We start from the raw sequence: 14,643 nt of genomic DNA on the forward strand, positions 1-14,643 counted from the left end.
GGTCCTGTGCTCCCAAAGTATGAGAACAGCTGCTTTAGGTTATCATTATCTCTAGGAGGTTACGGTATCACCAGAGCCCAATACCCACAAATATCTAATGAAGGTAGAAATCCAGCAATGGATCTTTGAGTCTCCAGTGCCCAGTACACACAGGGATAGAGACTGTGATTTCATTGTTATAGGTAACTCCCAGCTGAGGAATCTCCTTCTACCAATGCAAATTCATAACCACTATGCAACTTATGAGTTTTAGAGAACTGCCTAGAACACCCAGAGGTTAAGTGACTTGGCCAAGGTCACACAGCAAGTATGTGTCAATGAAAGCTTAGATGTAGTGTTTAATAAATGCTTGTTGTTGAATTTAATTAAATTGCAATGACACTGTTGCCCAGTCATCATCTCAGACCTCTGGCTCAGGGGGAAAAATACAGTCCAGTGATACATGGTCTGACCATCTCACTCCCTCTCCTCAGTAAACTCCAGTGGCTCCCTATCACCTCCAGGATCAAACACAAAATCTTCCATTTAGCATTCAAAGCCCTTCACAACCTAGCCTCTCCCTCCTACCTTTCCAATCTTTTTACTTCACTTCCGCTCATATTCAGAGACATTTGCCTTCTGGCTGTGCCAGGAACATGATGCTCCACTTCTGCCTCGGGGCATTTTGGTGGGCTGTCTCCTATCCCTGTAATGCTCCCCCCACCCTTATCTCCACCTCCTGACTTCCTTTAAGTCCCAACTCAAGTTGAGACTTAAACAGGAAGCCTTTCCCAAACTCTCTTAATTCTAGTGCCTTCCCTCTGTTAGTTATTTTCTATCTATCCTGTATATATTTTGTTTGTATATACTTACTTTTTGCTTTCTCTGAGATGGTGAGTTCCTTGAAGGCAGGTACTGTCTTTTACCTCCTTTGAATCCCCAGGGCTTAGCACAGTGCCTTGCGCACATTAGGCACTTAATAAATGCCTATTCTGTTCTCTCAGAATATGAAATTATGAGGTAGAAACTATCATTTTGAATTATTTCCTTCATTTTTCTTTTATTGTGTAACTCATCCATTTTTGCTAATGGGGAAAAAGTCTTTTTGTATCTGCTGCATTATAGATCTTATTTGAAATTCAAAGTCATTTTGAAAGAGAATGAGCAGAAGAAAGCAGGAAAATGTATCATCCAGGTTTTCCCCATGATGTTTTCCCCTCTAAATGACAAATACCTACCAGGACATCTCTATTTGTGATAATGGCGCATTGGTTTTTGTTTTTATGAGGATGCCCTAAGGACAGGGACAGTGAGGTTCCATGCTCTCCCTGAGTGTGAAGCAGGGCTTTTGTCAGGAGCTTCTCCTCCCATTCATCCCAACCTGGTTGGCAAAACAGGAGCTACTATGCTGAACTGTAGCCTGTTAAATCCCATCCGTGGCAATAACTTTGCAACGAGCCTTGCACTTCCTTTCCTGTAAATACATCCGGTAAATTATACTTCGATGTTAGAATCAACAGGGCTCCCCACCAAAGACTGTCAGCAGGATCAACCATAGAAGCTCATCTGTTCCACCCACTGTGGATGTTGGCGCAAGGATGAGACTTGGAGGGGTGAGGGGTTGGATGCTTTCCTGGCCACGGGAGAAAAGGCAGCCTTGAGGCTGGGATTCCTTCCTCTTTTGTAGAATAACACCAGCAACTTTCACTGATAAACAGCATATTAATTAATCATTAAGCATTTATTAATTGCCAACTCTACGTCAGGTCATTGGGGATACAAGGACAAAAATGATCCTTGTCCACAAGGAGCTTGCCTTCAATTATCTTCTAAGTCTTTTTTTTTCCTTCCTTTTAAAATTTAATTTTCTTTTTTGTTCAGTTGACACAAAAAGATGATTTTCCTGCCTCACTCCACTCTCCCATTGGCCATATGAAAAAGTGCGTGTTTCACCTTGTCCCCCAAGTCCACCTGCTCACTGTCAGGAGAGAGGCAGCACGTGTCACTGTGCCAGGATGGGTGCTTTATTATGGTGGTGCTGAGGGGTGAAGTTCCTAAAGTTTCACTTGGTTGACTGGTGAGTTCCTTCCTAAACCTCCATTTGAGGGAGCTCCCATGCCAGCCACACTCTCTCAAGAGCCCAAGCAGCCCATGCCTCCCAGGGGCCCTTGGCACCATCTCTGCCCCTCCCCCTTACTTCTCTTCTCCTTATTAGGGCCTGTCCTGACTCCACCCACTAGAACACGCACTCCCTGAAGGAAGCAACTGTCTGGTTTTTGGTTTTGGTTTGGTTTTGCACCCCTAGCACGTAACATAGTAGTGCTGGGCACATAACAATTATAATTAGAATTTATATAGAATTTTATGGTTTGTAAAATGCTTTACAAATACTATCTCACATGATCCCATAACAAGCCTATGAGGTTACCAACGAGAAACTGAGACAGAGGTTAAGTGACCTGCCCAGGGTCACACAGTTAGTGTATGAAACCATATTTGAACTCAAATCTTCTTGATTCTAGGTCTAGTACTCCATACGCTGTCCTTCCTAAGTAAGCACTTAATACATTATCTATCTATCTATCTATCTATTGTCTTTCATCTATGTGTTGGGGGAGAGAGATAAAAGGGAGAGAGAAACAGAAACACACAGAGAGATAGAGACACAGAGCCAGAGGCAGATGGAGAGCCAGAACAAGTGGCAGGGAGAGGGATGGAAGGGGGGGGGGCAGAGAGAGAGAGAGGAGGGGAGAGGGAGGAGAATGATTATCAGTGTTCATTAGAACTGAGGTCCATTAAGTGTGTAAGGAAAATGTAAGATAAGGTTGGAAATGCAGGTTAGAGCTGATTATGAGAACTTCGAATGACAGGCTGAGGAGTCTCTCTTATTCCCTAGGTGGTCAGGAGTCAGTCACTGGAGGGTTTTTTTGTTTTTGTTTTTGCTTTTTTTTGGCAGGGCAATTGGGGTTAAGTGACTTGCCCAAGGTCACACAGCTAGTACATGTGTCAAGTGTCTGAGGCCGGATTTGAACTCAGGTCCTCCTGACTTCAGGGCTGGTGCTCTACTCACTGTGCCACCTAGCTGCCCCCGCTGTGCCACCTAGCTGCTCCCTATTGGAGGTTTTTGATCAAGGGAATAATAGGTCAACATTTTTCAGTAGGCAGATAACTCTGGCAGCTCTTTGAAGGATGGGCATAAGACAAGGTGCTGGTATAATGGTTAGTGCTGGCAAGGTGGAGGACTAAGTCTTTCTCTGAGAATGGAAGAAAGGATGAGTAAAATCATTGAGAGGTGTAGGAATAGAGAAGAGGGGCTGAGGAAATTCACCTCTGAGTTCATGTGCAAGCAAAGAACAAATAAATTTGGGGCATTGAGGAGAGGAAAAGACCAATTTACTCTCTGGTTAGACTCTAAGGTCCAATTCCAGGTGGGCACCATAATAATATTTGTAAAGGTCTTAGCACAGTGCCCAGCACATAGTAGGTGCTTTGTAAATGCTTATTTCCTTCCTTCTTTCCCTCCCTCCCTCCTGCCTTCCTTCCTTCCTTCGTTCCTTCCTTGCTTCCTTACTTCCTTCCTTGCTTCCTTCCTTCCTTCCAAACACGGAATGTATTTTTAGAAATCTCAATGTAGAAGACAAAATCAATTAAGTCAAATATGGCAGTTCTCTAGGATCCCCTATTCCAAGACACTTACATTTAATCTTGGGTTGCAGACTTCCTTGGGCTCTCTACGGTGAGAGGAGCCTTAGGAGCCTCATGCCTTCCAAACTCTGTTTAAAGGCCCCTCCTCAGATTGAGGCCTGGCTGTGACTCTCTTCGCTTTAGCATCAGAGAGGGGCTGTCCTGGCAGCTCCAGCCACCAGTGCTGTGCAGGTTGAACGGCAATGCCTCTAGCTGAGTTTTCTAGGTCTTTCCTTCCCTCTCTGCCTTCTCTTCTCAGGGCTCAGAATCAGGCTAAAGAAACACAGCATCTTCTACTGAGAGGCCCAGAGAGGGGCCCCTTCCCAACGTTAAGCACATTTCCCAGTTATCTGGATTCCAGAAGGCAGAGGAGCCTTCCTCACCTCTAGCCAGCCAGGCTCCGTCACTGGTTTCTCCTCCCCTGGCCCTCTTTTAATGAAGCTTTATTTAGTGTTGGGATCCTTTGCTTACATAAACTCTGCAGGGCTTAGAACGTCACACCCTTATGAATTTCTCTTCAGTTTCTGGGGTTTTACAGCCTGGTTTAAAGGGTAAAATTACACTTTAACTAGGCTCTGTCACACCCAGGAGCTGCTTCTCCTGTCAATTAAAAAAGGGAGTTCTTAAAGGGACTTTACTCTGTTTCCTTTCCTAACTGTTTAAACATATTTTGAGTAAAGTAGATTTAAAATAAAGTGACCAAGGTTTCTTCATATTGGTAATTTGTTTGTTGCTGTTCAGTCGTGTCCAACTCTCTGTGACCCCATTTGGATTTTCTTGGCAAAGACACTGGCATGACTTGCCCTTTCCTTCACCAGTTCATGTTACAGATGAGGAAACTGAGGCAAACATCTTGGCAAAGAGGCCTTTTTCAGAGAAAGGAAAGCCGGCGGCGATGAACTGGGCCTGTTAAGGCATCAGTCAGCACTCATTTAGTGTTTACCAAATTCTAGGTGCTGAGGATGCAAAGAAAAGCCCAAATGAGCCCACTCCAGAGGTTGCCCTGACTCCCCAGGGGTGATAGAGGAGATGAAGGTAGTCTGAAGGGGAAGCCACCAGCATCTGGGCACCAGGGAGGCCTCCTGCAGGAGGTGAGATCTGAGCTGGAGCCAGAAGGCAGAGGTGAGGGGTCAGAGCATTCCAGGCAAGGGGGACAGCCGATACAAAGGCATGAGACTGGAGAGGGAGTAGTGGTTAATCAACGGAGGACCTGGGTTTGAATCCTATTGTATTGGTCACCTAAGCAAGTCACTTCCCTCTTTGGACTGTAGTTTCCCACATCTGTAAAATGAAGGGGTTGGGGGAGGGGGAGATTTGTGGGGTCCTGCCCAGTTCTAAGTCTCTGTCTTGATGAAAGTCAGGCTGAACCACCATTTAGGTAGCAGATTTCTTACAGAGGCTCAAAGCAAACATTCCATAGGTCTTCAACATAATGTGCCAGGATGACAAAATAATTAAGATTTTATGATAAAAAGTGTAATGAAAGGCATCTGACGAAATGTGGATATTAATGGTGAACGTATTCATAGAATCATGAGATTAAAGGATTTAGCGCTGGAAGGGCGCCTAAGAATGATCTCATCTACCCTCCCTTAAATTTTACAGATAAAGAAACTGAGCTCCTTTTCCTAGAGTTAATACCCTTCTTGGGGAGCAAGGGTGCCCAGATCTGTGACTTTTTCAGTATGGGGAACTTCTGGTGTGGAAACCCCCTTCACCCATGCTATCTGTGACTTAGTCTTTAAGAGTTGGGATAATTGACTTGGGGAGTTAATCGACTTGCCCCGGGTCACAAAGCTAGGATATGTCAGAGGCAAGACTTGCACTCAGGTCTTCCCAACTCCAAGGATGGCACACCTTCCACTATATCCTATGGCATAATGGGAGAGTCTTAAAGTGTTTTCTGGGGGCGCGGAGAGATTGTGACTTGTCCAGGGTCACACAGCCAGTATGTGGCAGGCATTTGGAACTAGAGCCCAGGTCTTCTTCATTCTAAGGCTGGCTCTCTTTCCACTAAATTAGGGTGAATGGCTACCACTTCAGGGGTTTCTAGTCTCCTTCTTTGCAATGATCCTTCGAGGTGGCTACGGTTATCTGTACTTTGCAGATGAGCACATGGAGAGTCAGAAGGTCAGTAGCCATTGCCAGGTGACATAGCCAGTAAGTGCCAGAGCCAGGATTCAAACCCAGATTCCTGACCAGAAGTCCAAGAATGCTAAAGGTGTTACTTTATCCCTAGAGCTGACATAAGGTGCCATCTAGTGTACCCCAAGCCAAGAAGGATTTCAATGTCGTGCCTAGATGCCTGCTAAGCTGAGGAGTGAGGGGAGGGGCCGGAGAATCCTACAATGGCCACACCGTAGAACTTAGAGCTACAAGGGAACCTAGAGATCACAGAATCACAGACTGTCCTGGAAGCAACCTTGGAGGAGTGTACAAGGAGCAGAAGAGCTGTCCTCTCATCTCTCGTCTTTGGAGCCAGGCTCATTATGGATAAATTGTTCTGTAACTCACTTTTGATTTCAAGTATGTGGCTGTTCTTTCTGGTTATTGTAATAGTTGTTGTATATATTGTTTTCCTGGCTCAGCTGACTTCACCCTTGACTCACTTCTTCCTTTGCGTCTCTGAATTCATGACATCATCATTTCTTATAGCACAGTAATATTCCACGGCATTCATACACCACCATTTGTTCAACCATTCCCCAAGTGAGGGACTTTTATGTGGTTTCCAATTCTTTGCTAGCACAAAAAGTGCTGCTGTAAATATTTTGGTGTACAGGGGACTTTCTTCTTACCAATGGCTTCCTTGGAATATATGCCTCCTAGTGGAATCTCTGGGTCAAAGGTTCTGACCATTTTAGTCACTTTATTTACATAATTCCAAATTTCCTTTCCAAGTGGTTATTTCAGCTCCACTGACAATACCTAGCTTTCCACAATCCTTCCAACATTAGCTATTATAGAGGTTTTTTTTTTCCTCTTTGCCAATTTGTTGGGTGGGTGTGATGTAAAATCTCAAGGTTGTTTTGATTTGCTTTTCTTTTATTAGCTGTTTGGAACATCTCAAGGTCAACTCCATTATTATGATAGCCTTGTAATTGGTCCTTGTAACTCCATTTTTTCCCTCTGATCCATTCTTCCCACCACTGCCTGAGTAAGCTTCATAATATTCTTATCTAACCACATCACTTTACTCCAAAACCAGCCAAATGATCAATAAACTACAGATCCTGCCTAGCATATCAGGCTACCACCTGACTCCAACCTACATTTTCCACCTGGCCTCATCTCATTCCCCTTTGCCTATTCTATGTTCCAGTCCAATTGTTTCCTCACCAACCACTATTCTTGTCCTGACTTATCCTTGTTTTGCTCATGCTCATTTTTCTTCCTCCTCTTTTCCTGTCAACCCCACCCCCTCTTCTCTAATTCTAATATCATATTGAAATCAACTGTTATTGCTACTGGAAAGGGTGTGTCAAGCCTTTCCCCACATGGCTCAGCCTTCTATTCCTTTAACTTTCCGAAACAAAATGCTTCCCTCTAGCCACCATCCCACTATATAGATTGTCTGCCCCATTCGAATGTAAGCCCCTGGAGGGCAAGAATGGCTTAACTTTTGTACTTATAGCCCCAGAATTTAGCACATAGCAAGTGTTTAATAAATGCTTCTTCATCCATTTACTCTTTATTTCATTCATTCATGGCATCCTCCCCTCTCCACACCTGATTGCCATCACTCTGTCTCCATCTCGTGGAATCTTTCACTTACAGGTGCACCTTCTTTCATGAAGCCTCACCAGATGCCTCCAAGGGAAAGCCACTTTGCCTTGACCCTCAGCTCTCCTTCACACCAGTGACTGACTCTTGGATGGCTGGAGACTGAACCAGAAACAAGCAGAACACTTAAAGGGTCAAATACCATTGCTCCCCTGATGATATTCTCAAGGGATGTGCCATCAGTAGAGTCACAGGATCCTAGAGTTGGGAAAGATCTTGAGGTTGACCCATATTTGAACAGGAATCTGCCCAACACCTACAGACATGGACAAATGATGACTTACAAACAAGGTCAACTAGAGATTGACCAGCTGATCCAACAAGGAGCTGGATTCAGCCTTGTAAATACCACTGAGCCCCAGGAAGATGGGACTCAAGAATGGAGTGTGCTTACAAAAGGGCTTACCTTGTTTGAAAGAGTCAGATTCCATTAAATTAAGGGTGGAGTAACATTAAATTACATAGCCTCAAAGTCCATTACAGCTCTAAACCCATGATCCTGACTTTCAAATAATTCAGTTCAAAACCAATCACATATGAAATGACTATTATGTGCAGAACACTTAGTAGGTGCTGAGAATACATCTTTTTTAGAAAAATTAAATGTTCTTTGCCAGCCCAGCATTCACCTTTTGTGGGGCATTGTGAGGATGAGGGCTGAGGAGGAAGGAGAGATATAGAAGTGAATGTGAGGTAAGTGGAGGCAGAAGAATGCCAATGACTGGAGGAAACTGTTTTCTGGAGCCTTATTTTTTCAATGTTTTAGTCGACTCCATAACCCCCTTTTTTCATGGTTTATGCAAAAACAATATTTTTTCTTTCCCAGAGAAGAAGGATCACACATCTGAAAAAGCTGAAACCAAATGAATGAGGCTTCTTTGGACTTGGCAGAAGTAGGAGATCAATAGAAAAAGAGAGAAGTAATCCTTTCCAGAAGTCCCTGCAGCACAGCAGATGCTTCTAGCACCCACACCACAAGGGCGAGAGGAACGCTGGTATTAGCAGTGGGGTAAACAAGGTGATTCCGTGGAAAGGGGGCTGGCTGGGCTTGGGGTCAGAGACCTGGGCTTAAGTCCTGGCTCTGCCACTTACTTTGAGTCAGGTCAATCCCTTCCCATGCTGGACCTGGGCTTCCTCTCCTGCGCAATAAGCAGAATGGACTCTGAGACCACTTCACCATTAGTGACCCAGTGGCAGGATGCGTTACTGAGGATCCTTTCAGCGTTGAGAGTCTGTGACTGCCGCTCAGCAGACCACTGACCACTGAGGTTAGAAGCAGGAACAACTCACTCAGTTCTCCGTTAAGATCCCATTCCAATGCCCTATTGTGGCATTCGGGGACCCTGGGCTCTCAGAGGTGAGGCTGGCAGGTGCTACAAAGCTGGGGAGACCTTGAGGATGGGACCAACAAAGGCCTATATGTCTGCTTTTACATTAGATGGGAAAAAGGGGGTTACTGAGTCAAGTCATGTTTTAGTGCAAAATTTCTTGACCTGGAGGCCACGAGCTTTAAAAAAAAATCGATTATGGTGTCAACATAATGGGTTTTCCTTATAATCCTATGTATTTTTTTATGTATTTAAAATCATCCTTCTGGGAAACAGTTTATCACTTCACTGACTGACTGCCAGAGGGGCTTATGACCCGCCTGCTATGGTGTAAGCCGGCACACACAGGGAAGAGCTTCTCCCACATGGGAGGAGGCTCTTACCTGCCTCAAATGACCTTGCATTGAAGTTCTGGTGTGTGCCTTAATTCTCCCTCATCTCTGCCTTCCTCAATCCACACACACACACACACACATCTACAATGCCCCCACATGCACACACATACACACACACATACACAGCACCCTCATGCACACACATCTACAATGCCCCCACATGCACATACATACACACATATACAGCACCATCATGCACACACATCTACAGTGCCCCCACATGCACATACACACACACACACAGCACCATCATGCACACACATCTTCAATGCGTCCCCACACACAGCACACTCATGCACACACATCTACAATGCCCCCACATGCACATACATACACACATACACAGCACCATCATGCACACACATCTACACACAGCACCATCATGCACACACATCTTCAATGCGTCCCCACACACAGCACACTCATGCACACACATCTACAATGCCCCCACATGCACATACATACACACACACAGCACCATCATGCACACACATCTACAATGCCCCCACATGCACATACACACACACACACAGCACCATCATGCACACACATCTACAATGTGTCCCCACACACAGCACACTCATGCACACACATCTACAATACCCCCATATGCACATACATACATACACACACAGAGCACCCTCATGCACACACACCTACAATGCCTCCACACGCACACACAGATACACACACACGCACAGGCACTCACACCTGCTCTCATTGGTGTTGTCAGCCTCACAGAATCACCACCGGAAAGAGTCCCAGAAGTCACTCAGTCCCCAGACCGCTCATTTCACAACACGAAGGCCCGCAGAGACAGCGTGGCGTAGTGGAGAGTTCACATTTCCAGAGCGTTTTAATGCTAACCAAGCACGTGACACACGTTATTTCACACATTTCCTCAAAACAACTCTGGGTTCGAGGGGCTATCATTATGCCCGTTTTATAGATAAGGAAACAGAGGGTGCTTAGGTGTCTTGAGCCAGGATCACAAAGCAACTAAATATCTGAGTCAGGATTTGAATTCAGCTCTCTCTGACCCCAAGTCTAGCCCTCTACCCACTGAGCCACCTAGAAACTCCTTAGAATCAGTCAATTAACATTTATTCTTTTATTTTATTCTGAACTTCAGAAAAAAACAATCATGTCCATAACAGAATAGAATAGAAAAAAATAGAGGATTGCACATGAAACCACAAATCTATTAAGTACAACTTGCGATTCCTTTTAAATACAGAATGAAATTATCATGTGACTTTTTTTTCCTTTTTTTCTTTCCCTCGCTTATCAGGCACCAACCCTGGGTCACTAGGCTGAGCACACCTCGGGTTTTTACCTTGGCTCTGACATTTACCTGTGACCCTGGGCAAGTCACTTAATGTCTCTGAGCCTCAGTATCCTCATCCGTAGAGCGGGAACTGTTGTGCTTTTCAGAAGGTCACAGGATTGTACTTAACGTACATGAAATAACGTACTTAAAGCACTTCGGAAAGGGCTTTATAAACACCAACGAGTATTGCAGCTGTTGACAATAGAAAGAAAGAGCACCAGGCTTGGGTGTCTGGAGACCTGGGTTCAAATCTTGACTAAGACACTAGTCTTTACAAAAAGGGGTTAGGGAGGGCAGAGTGAAGGAAGAGGTCATCAGAATGCAGGCCATCTTGGACTGGGGGAAGAGGAAAGATAGGGAGAAAATTTGGAACTCAAAACCTTGTAGAAATGAATGTTGAAAACTAAAAATAAATATTTTTTAAAAGGGGGATAGTAATAGCCCCTCCCTTACAGGGTGATCATGAGGCTCAACGAAATACAATGCAACCTTATAACTATAGAAATATGTGCTGCTTTGATTTTTATTACTTGGATGACTACAGGCAAGTCAATTAATTTCTTTGAGCTTCAGTATCTTTGTCTATACAAGTAGGAGAATAATACTTGCACTTCCTGCCCCACCCCCTCCTCTCACCAGAGCTTTTAGGAAAAAAAGCCCTCTGTACATCTTAAAAAGATAGACCAATATCAGACACTATCGTCATTCCTAACATTTTATGGTCTGATGATTGGTTTAGCTGAGATTGCTTAGGTCAGTGCTCGAGTTATTAGAGTAGTTATTATTGTAATTATTATTAAGAATATTTTCTTTATTTATTGCTGATAGTAATTATTGATGATTATAATTAATTTTAGGAGTTATTTAATAATCTAGGACACCTTCCAGTTACGTAATTTTGTGAGACTGACAGCACAACTAAGAATAGTTATGCGCACGTATGCGTGTATGTGCATGCATGTGCATGTGTGTACGTGTGTGTGTGGGTGTGGGTGGTGTGTTCCCTCATAGATCCAAAGATGCTTTTGCACACAGAGGCTTTTTCCCAAGGGCCAGAGCAGGTGGCAAGGCTGACCGTGGTCAGCTGTTCTGCAAACATAAGCCGCCTCTCTGGGATCCTTCAGCCCGGTGTTGCGGCCATCGGTTGCACAGTCTGTTTGTGACTCTGCCTGTTGGGCTGTGGATGGATGATACCTCTCCCCACTCCCAACACTTTCTCCCTTTGCTGAACATCAAGTTTGTCTGCTTATCGCTGCTCTGCCAGTATTTCTCTGCCCTTTTCCGAACCTTCTAGTTTAATAACTAATATCAATGTTGTCAATACCATACTATTATTAAAAGTTGATAATCATAATATTGTTGCACCTTACGTTTGCAGAGTATTTAGAACATACAATTTTGTTTGATCTTCACGACCACTTCTTTCTTTTATAAAGAAATAAATACTCCAGGCACTATTAGTGCCATTTGACAGAGGAGAACACTGAGGTTCAGAAAGGTGGTCACTTGTCCCAGGTCATTCAGCTGGTAAGTGGCAATGGCAGGCTTGTGAAGTCAGCTTTCATCGACTCTATGCATGGGGACCTTTCTTTTAGCTCAAATTTTCCTCTTAATTCAATGGAAGTCAAATAACTTGGCTTGGGCACATTGGGAGTGAATTCCCTGGGCTCTTATGCTCAGAAACAGAAGCCACATAGCAGGCAGATTAAATGAACGAACATTTGGAGGGTTAAGCAATGAGCTCCTTCCAACCAAGGAGGAATGGGAAACTTAGTGGCAGGAAGGATTGAGGTCACATATATAAAGAGGAAAAAAGGCTCCACGGAGTTGAGCACCTCCCTTCCTCCACTCCTGAGATAGAAGCCAATGCCAGCCATACACAGCGCGGTATTTCCTCTTAAACGCACAGTGCGTTTAAGCTCTCTATTCATCTGTGAGATTTGGTAGTGGCAGCATCAGGGGGTGACTGGAAAGCCAGCCTCAGAACCAGAAAGAAGTGAGTTCAAGTGCTTGCTCTGGCATATATTCATTGTGTGACCCTGGAGCAGTCACCATCTTCTCTAGATTTCAGTTTCTTCACCTCTAAATGGAAGAGTTAGACTTCATCCTTTCTCTAGCTGTGTGGTCCAGATTCCCCCTCTGACACATGAGCTGTGTGCCCTGGACAATCTACTTGACTGCTCGGAGCTCTGGGCAGCTCTCTCAGACTCTCAGCTAAAGGGTGGGCATCAGTCTGTACTGGTGGAGATAGTTTCCTCCCCCACAAGTTGCTCATTCCAATGGAGTAACCAGTCTAATCCCGCCCTAGCCAAGCAAAAAGAAGCAGTGTCAGCTAAGCCCCAGGCGGAGATGGCGGTACCTGTGTTAGGGGAAATGTTTGTCACGTTGGGATTTGCCTAACCTTCAAACTTGCAGATTTCCCTCCAAAAATGCAATCGTAGAAGGAAAGAATTGGGAGTTTTTCTCTGTTAAGGGAATTTCAAGCATCAGAGAGGAGGCGAGGGAAGCATTTGGGGGCTGAGAGTCTTCCTTTACTAAGCACCGACCGTGTGCCAAGCACTGTGGCGGGCGCTTTACAAACCTCTCATTTGATCCCCACAACGAACCTGTGAGGTAGGTGCTCTTATTTGCCTCCATTTTATAATTGAGGAAACTAAGGCAGACAGAATTTAAGTGACTTGCCCAGGGTCATATAGTAAGTGACTTGCCCAGGGTCATATAGTAACTGTCAGGCTAGACTGGAACTCAGTTCTTTCTGACTCCAGGCTGAGTGCTCTATCTACCCTGCCACCCAGCTGCCCCTAGGCAGATAATTCAACTGCCCCTGAAATGATCCTAGTGGCTATTCTGGCATCCCCTCTCCACCATCCAAGCTTCTTCTGTAACTCGTTGCTTCTGAATTTCCCCCATTTCTGAATTTCACATGACAAGGGGTGTTAATCTTGGCTAAGGTTTTAATTAGCTCACATGCCCCTTCCAAATAAAACAAACATCAGCCATTAACCCAGGTAAAATATTGGCTTCTAATGAAGGAAAAGGACAAGGTGGAAAATTTTAGGCATGAAGGCAGACTGATGAGGGCCATGCTTTTGGCCTGAGAAGCCCTTTGGCACCCACCCCATCACACCATGAAGACACCCCTCCACTCGACCAATCAGGGAGGCCAGGCTGGAAGGGAGACAAGCTCTCCAACATTGGGCAAGGTTAAAATAAGCACTGGATGGAAATGTGGCCGTGCTACCAAAAATGTCAAAGAATGAAAATGTGTGCTCAGAGGAGATTCTCGGGGCTGAGCTGGGGCAGGTGCTAGTGTTAACAGAGTTTCTTTTCAGGGTCTGAAAAGTTTTCTCACCCAAAGACACAAAAGATCTTCTGAAAGGCAGGACAGGGGCAAGAAAAGAGTCTGGGAGTCTTTCCAGGGTCTTTACCACTTGCTTCTCAAGCCATAATGACCCTATTGAAATCTCCACTGTCCTACATCTGTTTGCTTGGGAAGAAATATGTTGGCCAAAGTGTAATGGGATCCCCTTGCTGAACAAACTGGGTGCAGGACTTCCTAGCTTTGTAGAACTAGATGTCTCAGTCAAGATGTTTGGGACTGATCATGTGAGGAAGACATCTTTCCTTTCCTGTTAGGGGAAAGTTTGTTTTGTTCTTTACTGTCTCTGTGAGTCTGTGAAACTCCCAACTTCACCATTGCGGGGTGTGCATCCCTAGGGCCAATGATTCATCCCTTGGAATCCTGGGAGTTGGGTAGTGCCAGGAGCGGAGACTGGGGCAAGTGTGAGTTATTTAATCCAACCCAGATGGTGTCATTCTTTAAGATGTGGTGGACAGAATGGGACAGTGTGACAAGTCTTGGGTTAAGAGGCAGAGGACCCTGGCTTTGGCTCTGCCTCTTACCAGCAGCACAGACAGAGCTGCAAATGCTAATAGCCAGCGTTTAGGTAGATGCCTATTATAAAGTTTCTGTGAGGCGGATGCTATTGTTGTCCCAGTTTAGCAGGTAAGGTTTCTGAAGCTGAAATAGGTTAAACAATTTTGCCAAAGGTCACATAGTTAGTAAAGTTTTGAGGCAGGATTTGAACTCAGTTCATCTGTTCTCAAGGTCCAACAAGCTATCCTGCTGTGTTCTCACTTTCTT

This window comes from Trichosurus vulpecula, chromosome 4, assembly GCF_011100635.1.
Source record: "Trichosurus vulpecula isolate mTriVul1 chromosome 4, mTriVul1.pri, whole genome shotgun sequence".
Lineage (NCBI taxonomy): Eukaryota > Metazoa > Chordata > Mammalia > Diprotodontia > Phalangeridae > Trichosurus > Trichosurus vulpecula.